This window comes from Rhinopithecus roxellana, chromosome 21, assembly GCF_007565055.1.
Source record: "Rhinopithecus roxellana isolate Shanxi Qingling chromosome 21, ASM756505v1, whole genome shotgun sequence".
In the NCBI taxonomy this organism is placed as follows: domain Eukaryota; kingdom Metazoa; phylum Chordata; class Mammalia; order Primates; family Cercopithecidae; genus Rhinopithecus; species Rhinopithecus roxellana.
In genome coordinates, this window is record NC_044569.1 from 54,949,649 (window position 1) to 54,960,593 (window position 10,945).

General features: G+C 33.2%; 1 pseudogene; it reads left to right on the forward strand.

Moving 5' to 3' along the window:
- Positions 1–211: 211 nt before the first annotated feature.
- Positions 212–330, forward strand: LOC115895545 (annotated as a pseudogene).
- The last annotated feature ends 10,615 nt before the right edge of the window (positions 331–10,945 follow it).

The following is a 10,945-nucleotide window of genomic DNA, read 5'->3' on the forward strand; positions in this document are numbered from 1 at the left end:
ATCTCTGTAAAGATGTGTCTTAAAATCTTGAGCATGTATTACTTCTATCCTTTTAATAAAAATGAGAGTAACATTCAAACATTTACTTCTAAAGTCATCAATTTCAAACATATTGACAGTGTGGATTCTTGCTGCCTTGAAGAGAAGAAAAAAACACTTAAGTACCTTTCTGTTGTAACAGTTACACGACTGCTATAGAAAATTTAGGGTGACCTATGGCCGTACCACCCTGAACCCACCTGATCTCATTTGATCTCAGAAGTTAAGCAGGGTTGAGCCTGGTTAGGGCTGGGATGGGAGACTGCCTGAAAACATCAGGTGCTGTAGGCTTAAATATAAACAACAAAAAAAGTTTGGTTTTTTTTTTGGCAGAGAAATTCCTATAATTTATTAATTTAAAACAATCACTGCAAACCATTAAATACTCTTTAAGTAGCACTGATGGTAATTGACATCATATTATCTAGGTAATTTTGTATCTATTCTCTAAAATACAAATTTTTCTGGAATTCCTATGCATTCAGTATATGATGAGCCAGGTGTGGTGGTTTAAGGCTCTAATCCCAGCTACTCAGGAGGCTGAAATAGGAGAATTATTTGAACCTAGGAGTTCGAGCCTGCACTGAGCAATGATCGTGTTGCCGCATTCCAGCCTGGGTGACATAGTGAAACTCCACTTTTAAGAAAAAAATTAAAAATTAAAATGAAAATAAATATGTGATAAATGTGAATTAGTATGGAGGATAGGTCTAGGTCAGCTTTGTTCTATGTCACAGATTTTTGTGTATCTGTCTTCTCCATTACATTTAAGTCCTGGAAAACAGACACATAGTTTGAATATCTTTGGAAAAGCTACAACTCTGAATGGAGTTGCCATACAAAACAGGTACTCAGTATTTGTTTAGTTAATTTGAAGGGAAGTCTCATGTGCTTATAAAAACCAGGACTTAAAAAAGCTGGGGCAGATAATGAACAGTTTGGGTTAAGGATAAGAAGATTCAACCCTATACATATTATATGATATAATGAGTTTTTATTGTTTTATACATTCCTCTTTGCTGATTTTCTTAGAATCCAAATGTTCCTTGCCTCATGAACTCCCCACAATCTGACTAGTTTTTACATTTCTGGGATTTAGATTATCTACTTTGAAGCAAAAACAACACCTACTGTCCCTAAGTTTTTGGAACTATAGAATCCCACATATGAATGCTTGCTTGTTTCTACTATTATTATTTTCTATTTCTGAAATGGACTTACTATACAGTCGTTCCCAATTCAATCCCAGTATGTCCCAAACTCTCTCACCTCTCTGCTTAGTCTTGTCAGACATACTTTTACCAATTGCCACACATTGCAGTGTGAAGAAAGACAGGCCCATTTCATTTATAAGGATGATAGAGTCTTTCCAGAATTAAGAATCAGAAAGAAAAAAAAATGCCAAGGAGAAAGAGTACCTGTTTGTTATTGTTACTAAGTCAGTTGTGTGTCCTCGCAGGGCCTCATTTTATTTATTTGAGAAAAGAGAGGACTGGACTACTCAGTCTTTAAGACCATTTCTAGAAGTAATGTTCTATTACAGCTACTCACTTTGAAGATTACCCTGATAATTTTCCATGTCCTGTATGTTTACATTAGATTTATATTGATCTTTTTCTCAAAACGGTGTCTATTTGTCAATTTGTTCCCATTGTAATTTGCTCATATGGTATGCTATTTCTAACTAATTTATTGGAAATGTTAGTTATAGAAGGTCAAATAGGTTTCTTGCTTTTAAAGGTCATGTCCTCATGCAAAATGCCCTCATTTCAGAAATACAGGCATTATCTTGTTTTATTGCACTTTGCAGCCAGTGCAATTTTTTTTACAAATTGAAAGTCTGTGGCAACCCTGCATCAAACAAATCTATTGGTGTCATTTTTTCCAACAACATGTGCTCACTTTATGTCTCTGTGTCAGCATATTTTGTCAATAAAATATTTTAATTGTTATGTATATTTTTAGACATAATGTTATTTCACACTCAATAGACTACAGTATAGTATAAACATAACTTTTATATGCACAGGGAAACAAAAAATTTGTGACATTCTTTATTGCGATATTCACTTTATTACAGTGGTTTGGAATCAAATCTGCAATATCTTTAAAATATGCCTGTACCTTTCTATACAAGTTCATTCATTCATGGAGATCTGAACAATTTTTACAAAAGAGAGACAAATAGACTCAGATGGGCTGTTTACAATTATAAAATCATCAGGAATCCATTACCTGCCATCTCTTGAAGACTTCATATGATCTCTGGTGATTGTTTTCCCAAACTCAGTATCTTTAAATAATGATAGCTGGAGCTGGATTGCATAACAATTTATAAACTCAAGTTAAGTAGAGATACAATTTACTTTAAAAAAAATAAAACTTTTTGAATAGGTCATTATCCTCTCCAAGTCATTAAAATTTAGAGAAAAAAAATCCCCAGAAGGAAGAGCTATATACTGAAGACCCTTCATAAAGCATCTCATGATTCTTCAGATTTTTTTAATATTATGGTTGAAATACTGAGTTTAAAATACCTTGCTTATGCATTTGGCCATGCATAAAAAATGTATGTTGAATTTAAGTGACATAGAAATGGGCCTCTTTAGAGTAGTACAAAAAAAGTTCTATAACATTTAACATAAAGAGAAAGTATTTGTTCTGACAAAAGAATACCTGTGTGAATGAAGAGCTATACCATGTTCAAAAATGGAAAGACTTGCAAAATCTACTTTCACTAAATTAATCTATAAATTTGACACATACCAAAAGTAATTGTGAATTGATTTCTTGTGGAAATCAAGCAACTGATTCTAATATAGTAGGTTAAGAAATTTTTCTAGTGCAGGAAAGCAAGAAGCAAGACTTCCTAGGCTATCAAGACTTACAATAATGTTGTCTAGATTAAAATACTGTGTTATAAACACTCAGGAGTAAAACCAAGCATTAAAACCAAGTGGAGACCCATAGAAGGGACACATATATGTGGATTTTCATATATGACAAGAATGGTTTTCTAATTCAGTGAAATAAATAATGCAATTCCTAATCAAATAGGAAAAATGAAAAAATATGATTTTATTCTCACCTCACACCATATATACGAATAAATAAGAATAAATTCCAGATAAATCAAGCATCTATATGTGAAAAATTTTAAAAGAGGAAATATAGACTAAAACCCCAGCTAGAAATGGATTTATAAAAACTAGATTTTAAAAGTTATAGAATATAAAGCAAAATTTCCCATAATTTACTACATAGTATAATTATGTCCAAAATAGAAAGCATAAATGATTACAAATGCAAACTACATGCAAGGGAAATGTATTTACAACTACACCTATATGACAAAACATTAGAATCTACAATATATAAAGAGCTTCAACAAATCAATTAGAAACAGATGATATCAAACAGAAGAAAATAATAAGTAGGGTAATAGACAATTCAAACAAAATACTAGTAGCCAATAAATGTGAGAAAATATGCTCAACAGCACTCTAACTCTCTAAATGTTAATAAAACAACAGATCCTTTTTGATTCATTTGTTTGTCTAAAAGGGCAAAAGGGAAATAATTATCATTAGGCAAAGAGTATAGTGAAAACTGTTGCAGACAAGATCCACTGATAGATGCAAAATTTAGTGGGTGAAAGTTTAAAGAGAAATAGATTTTACAAAGTTTCAAAATATCTTCCTCAAGATATGTATTAACTACAAAGCAAAAGAGAGTAGTTTACAATGGAGAAACCCAGAAAAACACTACTTTAACCAAATGAACAAGGTTAACATCGCTAGTAATGACATGTTGACATCATGAATTCCTTGGCACCATGCACCAAGAAAGGCATATCATTTCTTTGATGTTGTTGCCAAAAATATCTCATTCCAGTCATGAAAAACACACCAGATAAACTCAAATTGAAGAACATTCTACAAAATAACCAATTAGTATTCTTCAAAACTGTCAAGACTAAGAAAGACAAGGAAAGATTGAGGAAATATTACACGTTAGAAGAGTCTAAGGAAAAACAGAAACTAAATGCAATACGAGATCCTTACTAGAATGAAAATACACATGTGCACGCGCGCGGGCGAGCAAAAAAAAACTGGTGAAATTTGAGTTAAAGTCTGCAATTTTTTTAAGTACCAAATTGTACCAGTGTTGATTTCCTGGTTTCAGTAATTAAACTATGGTTGTGTAAGATGTTAACATTAAATGAAGCTAGATCAGGGGAATATGGGAACTGTCTTTTAATATTTATGTAACTTTTCTGTAAGCATACAATTATTTCAATATTGAAAGTAAAAATCACAAAAAGACTGTAGAAAAGCAAACATTTACTAAATGTTGGAGAGAATTTCATGAGCAATTTTATGCCATATAGTAAAATTTAATATGAGCATACTCTTTAGCCCAACAATATCCCTTCAATGCATATACTTAGCAAATTATTTTCAAATTTTTAAATTTATTCAGTGGTTATCCTAGAATTTTTAAGAATACAGTACAAAATAATGGAAGTATTGTTTTTTGAATAGCAAATTTATGTACATGTGCACAGTGCCATCATGTACAATTTAGCATACAGAACACTTCTGTTTGTGTGTGTAGGTGTTTATCAGAATGTGTTATCCAATGTATTTCTTATTGAGGATCATGTTACCACCAGTCTGAAGAAATTCTAGCACTCTTAAACAATAGGTTAGAATAAATTTAATGTTTGTGAAAGTGAAAAATTGGAAACAAATGTAGAGCTAATGAAGAATGAATAAATAAGTTGTGCCATATGTGTAGAGTAGAATATTATATACCAGGATCTGACAAACTATAGTCTGTTGATCAAATTTAGCCCACTACCTTTCTTCATAAGTTTTATTGAGACACAGCCAATAATTCTTTCATGTGTTGTTTATAGCTGCTTTTATCCTAAAATATTTACTGCTGAGGCCTTTACCAAAAAAAGTTTGTTGACTGCTGCTATGTAAAAATGATTAACATGTAGTTACATACAATGACATAGTTAAATCACCGTACTATAATATATATAGTAAAAAAAATTGCAAAATAATGTACCATTTTAAAGAATTTGAGACCATTTGAAATTGTGTGAGTGTGTATAATTTTAATGTGAAAAACATGCATGTGTTAATTTTCTATTGCTGCATAACAAATTATCACAAACAAAGTGGCTAGAAACAAAATGCATTTATTCTCACTCACATTCTGTAAGTAAGAAATATGGGCACAGAATGGCTGAGTTCTCTTTTCAGTGTCTCACAAGATTGGAATCTAGGCCAAGGCTAGGGTCTCATCTGTGGCTTTAGGTTCTCTTCCAAGCTCCTTCAGATGGTTGGAAGAATTTAGTTCCCTGTATTGTACATCTGAGGTCTCTGTTTTCTTGCTGCCTGTTAGCTGGGGTCACTCCCAGCAACCAGAGGCTGTCTAGAATTTTGCTAGAGGAGTTCATTTCCACATATGGCTTCCTCCATCTTCAAAGCCAAGAGTAGAGAATTCTCCCCATGTTGACTGTCTCTAACACTTGGAATCTCTTTTCCAGAAACAGTTCTCTTTAAGAACTCTCTGATTAGGTCAGGCTATTTGAGAATAAGGTTTCTTTGTTAAGGTAAGCTGATTTGGGATCTTAATTATATCTGCAGCAGTCTATTACAGCAGCACCTAGATTAGTGTTTGATTGAATAACTGGGAGAAGATGTGTGTACAACAGCAATGGGGAATCTTAGGAGCCATCCTAGAATACTGCCTGTCAATGCATGGAAAAAATAAATACCATTTAATAATACTACTTACTTCAGAAACGGAGGGAAGCAGACATACTTATTCCAAAAGGTACAAGATGTCTTGAAATACACTTGTAATATTTTATTCTGTCAACACAATTGAAAGCAAATATGGCCACTTACTAAAATGCAATTACACTCTATATTTAGCACATAGATGTACATTAGGGTATTCCTTATATTTTCATATATTTGAACTTTTTCAATTCAATAAAAGAAATTTGACTTCAAGTTTCACATCAAATCCCTCCTTTCAGCTTAAGCATTCTTCAACATTTTCTTCATTCTTGCACTTTCAAAATTCTCTTACAGTTAATACCATCTTTTCTGAGTATCACATACATACCATAGACTGTTGTGTGCAATTGACATACATCAACGATAATCAATACATAAAACCTGTAAGAAAGATATCTATTTGAAAAGAAAAACGTGTGGCTCAGTAGGATGAGTTTCTGATATTCTTACAACTGGATCCATTTGGCTGAATTGAAACACTTCATATTTTTTACTCCATCTCATGGGTTTTTAATTATTAGTGCAAACATCTTTCTTGTCACAAAACTCTAAATTCTTAAAGAAATACATCTTTTATGACCCTCAGCCTCTAAACAGTAGTATTTATAGAATACTTTCTCTTAAAACAAATGCTCGAATTGATTAAATGGAGATGAATTCCTAGCACGTCAGATGAGAACATCCAGTCAAAGATTTAAATTCCTTTATAAATATGAATAGAGTTAGTGGGGGGTTAGGGGGATATGGGTTTAGATATACAATTACATTTTGCATCTGAGTCAATGTTAAAATTCCATTTTAATTCTCATACTTGGAGTCATCCCTACTGAAGGTTACAACTTTCCTTTCACAACAAGGAAATCCTTTCTCTATTCTATAGGTTCACAGAGTATAGTGTTTTAGCTCTCACATTATCTCACTGCTTCACTAGGATTTCAGATACTTGATTCTCCTTAGAAATAAATGTCATGGTATTAACTGTACATATTAATAACAATACAAAATATATAATATAAGTTTCTCAAAGCATCAGAACTTCAAACCAGCATACTAAAACTCATGTCCAAAATATGTTAACTATATATATATATATATATATACACACACACACACACATACACACACACATATATGTGTATATACACACACACACACAAACACACACACTTATATAGTATTCCCCCATTATCCATCCATGGGTCATACTTTCCAAGACCCCCCATAGATGCCTGAAACCATCGATAGTACTGAACCCTATATATATATACTATATATATACATGCTATATGTATATATATATATATATATATATATATACTATGCACATTTTTTTCTTCTTATCAGTTTTACAAATAGAAGATTTATTCCTACTGTAGATATTAGTGAGTTCAACATAAATTTTTTTTGAAATTAAGGCTAGAACTTTCAACATTTAACCTAAGGAAGTATTTTATGGCTTCTCTTAGACGTATCAAAATAGCTAGCATCACTACTCTTGTGCTTTGGGGTTATCGTCAAGTAAAGTAAGATTTATTTGAACACAAACTCTGCAGTACCTCAAAAGTCAGTTTGATAACCAAGTTGGCTACTAAGTGTAGTATAGACGGTGTGAATACACTGGACAAAGGGATGATTCACGTCCTGAGTGGGATAAAGGGAGATTTCATCTTGCTCCATGGACAGTACTACATTTCAAACATAAATTGTTTATTTTGGGAATTTTCCACTTAATATTTTCGGAGTGTGACATCAGGTAACTAAAATTGTAGAAAACAAAACCATGGATAAAGGGAGACCACTATATCTACAAATACTTAATCATTTTGGATAAACCAGAGATAGAAAGTCACGTTATTTTGTAGATAGATCTAGACTTTTGTGTACATAAAGGGTAACAGGTGATGAAATGTTGGTACTCCTGCATTATAATATAAATTTGTCTCCTAACTACCAGCAAATTCCTCAAGTGGTAGTCCTACCTGCTGGGTGATCAGGTTTACCTGACTACAAATGCTACAAGCCACACTAGGGCATGGTGCCTCCTATACAGGCCTCATTAAATGCTACATACATGATGTAAATAGCAAGAGTTATGAACCAAGGCTCACAAACCTGGATTCTAGACATATCCTCAGTTACACAGAAGTCTGTGACCTTAGATAGGTGAAATAATTTATCTGGTCCTTGAATGATTCCATCTTTAAATCAGAATAATGTATATCACCTGACTGAAGTAATGTCTGCAAACCTCAAAAAATAAGTATGGCTCTGTAAACAATAAATATTTTTTTTCTGCCATCTCTCTCTTTTTTTTTTTTTTTTTTTACATAAAATAAGTCTGAGCTACATTTTCCAGGGTCAATATTTGCCCTTTAGGGTTTGTCTGGGGTCTGGGTTTCTTCCAAGTGTGATATAGACAGTCCTTAGTCCTCAATGTCCAAATGAGTGCTCAAGTTCCAGTCTGACATCTGAGTTTTCAGCCAGAAGGATGCAGAAAGGATCAATAATGTTACATAAAGTAATCCAGTTGTATTTTAATGTGGTTTCTTAGAAGTTTCTATACAATCTTTCTGCTTACACTGACCCGTCTGTTTGCTATCCTATTTGCAAGGGATATGAATAATACAGTCTTCATTCCAGGAGGCCACATGTCCAGCTCAAAGTCTGGCAATGTATTACTAGAGAAGGAGAAAAGAGATATTAGGGTAGATGACTTGCAGTTTCAATTACACAAGTAAATCCAAGGCCTGGATAGATAATAAGGTGTAACTTCCACATTTTAGAGCTATAATTCTATAATCTTTGTCTATACAAATGTATAAAAAATCTTCACCATATGCACATACACACATATATTTAACCTGTCTGTCAAATTTGTGAATATGAAAATCTAGCATAAAAACATAATCTTTTTGATATGCATAGTTTTTTAAAAATAACATTTCCATGAGGCATCAAAGCTTTAATATCTACAATATTCCTTAGAAGGGAAAAAAATTTACACATACCACAGAGCTCAGAACCTGCTATCAATTCCATTCTCAGTGGCAGAATGACTTTAATAGCAAAGACATTTATGAGTCATAAATTACCATTTATAAATGCAGTGTTTAGTGTTCATTTCAATGGACGACATATGGTCGCAACATTTCCAAATAGCTTGAACTGATAAATAGGCCACCAAAGTGGTTCAATTTGTTAAAATGCTAGCACATTAACTCCTGCAGAAGTCGGGCTGCAGGTTTGCATCTGAAATGCTGAGCACTGACTTTCAGATTGCAAGATGCTACCTTTGGAAACTTGGCCAGGATTTATGAAGCGGATCTCGCAGTCCGTTTTTCATCATGATTTATGTGATTTCTTGCAGGAAGACTTAGTGATCCATCAAGAATAACCCAACTCATTTGCCTTCATATTTCAGAATGAGACTGCCCATAACACCAACAATGTCCTACTGTTTTAATTGAACTATATCTGAGTTATATCTAGTGGACATAATTGGGGAACAGAATATATATTTTAGTACAAATTACTGGAATTATTTAGCTTTTCCAAGGGGAAAGGAAAGAACCAGCAGGGAGATGTCTTACTTATAGTTAGCACATTTATATTAAAAATGAATTTAAAGGGTCGAGTATGTGAGGAGCTTTAAGGTTGTCACTTTTTTCCAACAAATATCTGAACAAACTGAAAAACAAAAATCCTCTCGAATCTTTTGAAGAACTTAGGTCACAGGGAAAACTGCTGTCTCCAAAACTGGGGAGTCAAATAGACAGATACAGAAATTCAAAACTTTTCAGAATGGAGACCAACAAGCAGAAGCTTCTGAGGGAGCAACTACTGGGATAGGAAAAATAGAACTCTAATTCACAAATCTCTGAAATCTCAGTGCAGACAAGTATGACAATTGTGAAATCCACGGACCCAGGCTTAAGGCAGTATAGCCACATTTCTGTGAGTTCTGCCACAAGGAACTCTACCAGAACTTCAAAGTGAATATTAGAGAAAAACGTCTCTGTGCTTCTGGCAGGATAGGGGAAAATTAACTCTTTCAAAATAACTCAGAAAATTATGTTATTCTTAATAAGAACTATCTTTAAGAGAAGTTATTTTACCATCGCCTAACCTATTGGGGTTTTATCAGGATCTGAATGAACTGAGGGAAAGGAATTACCCAACTCTATTTTCCTCTATCCATCCATGTGGGAGAAAGGAAATGCCCAATTCCAGCCATCTCTAGCCATACTGTCCCACCTAAAAGGAAGAAGACTGAAGTGTGTGTGAAGTTTACAGCCTGAGCACAGTCTTACTCAAACTCTGACCTAATCATAGGACTACAGAATGATTCCCTTCCTTCTACACCTTACTGCAATATTACTTAAGGCATATATACTTCAGTTCCTTTTACAGAGTACATCATGTCTGGTTTCCAATAAAAAATTTCAATGCTACTAAAAGGAAAAATAACTCACAGTTTGAAGAGATAGAGCAAGCATTAGAATGACTCAAGTATGGAAGGAATGTTGGAATTATCAAACCAGGATATTAAAATAACTGTGATTAATATGTAATGTTTCTAAAGTAAAAAGTAAACAACAGGTAAGAATCAAATAAGTATTAGAGACAGCAAGGAAGAAATTGTAAAAAAGAATCAAGAAGAAATGCTAGAGATCAAAAACACTGTAACAGAAATGAAGAATGATCTTGAATGGTTCATTAATGCACTGGATAAAGCCGAGGAAAGAATCTCTGAAATTGAAGATGTATCAATAGGAACTGCCAAACTGGAAAAAGAAAATATATAATACAACAGAAAAGAGACTGGATAAAGTAGTTAAAATATCCAGGAACCATGGGACAACTAAAAATGGTATAACCTACATGTAATGGGAAGACCAGAAAGAATGGAAAGAGAAAAACAGAGAAATAGCTGAAACAGTAATGATTGAGAATTTACCCAAATTAATGTCAGATATCAAACCAAAATTCGAGGAGTCGGAAAACACCACGCAAGATAAATGCCAAAATGACAACAACAAAAAGCAATCAACCAACCAACCAACCAAGAAATAAAAAATCCACTT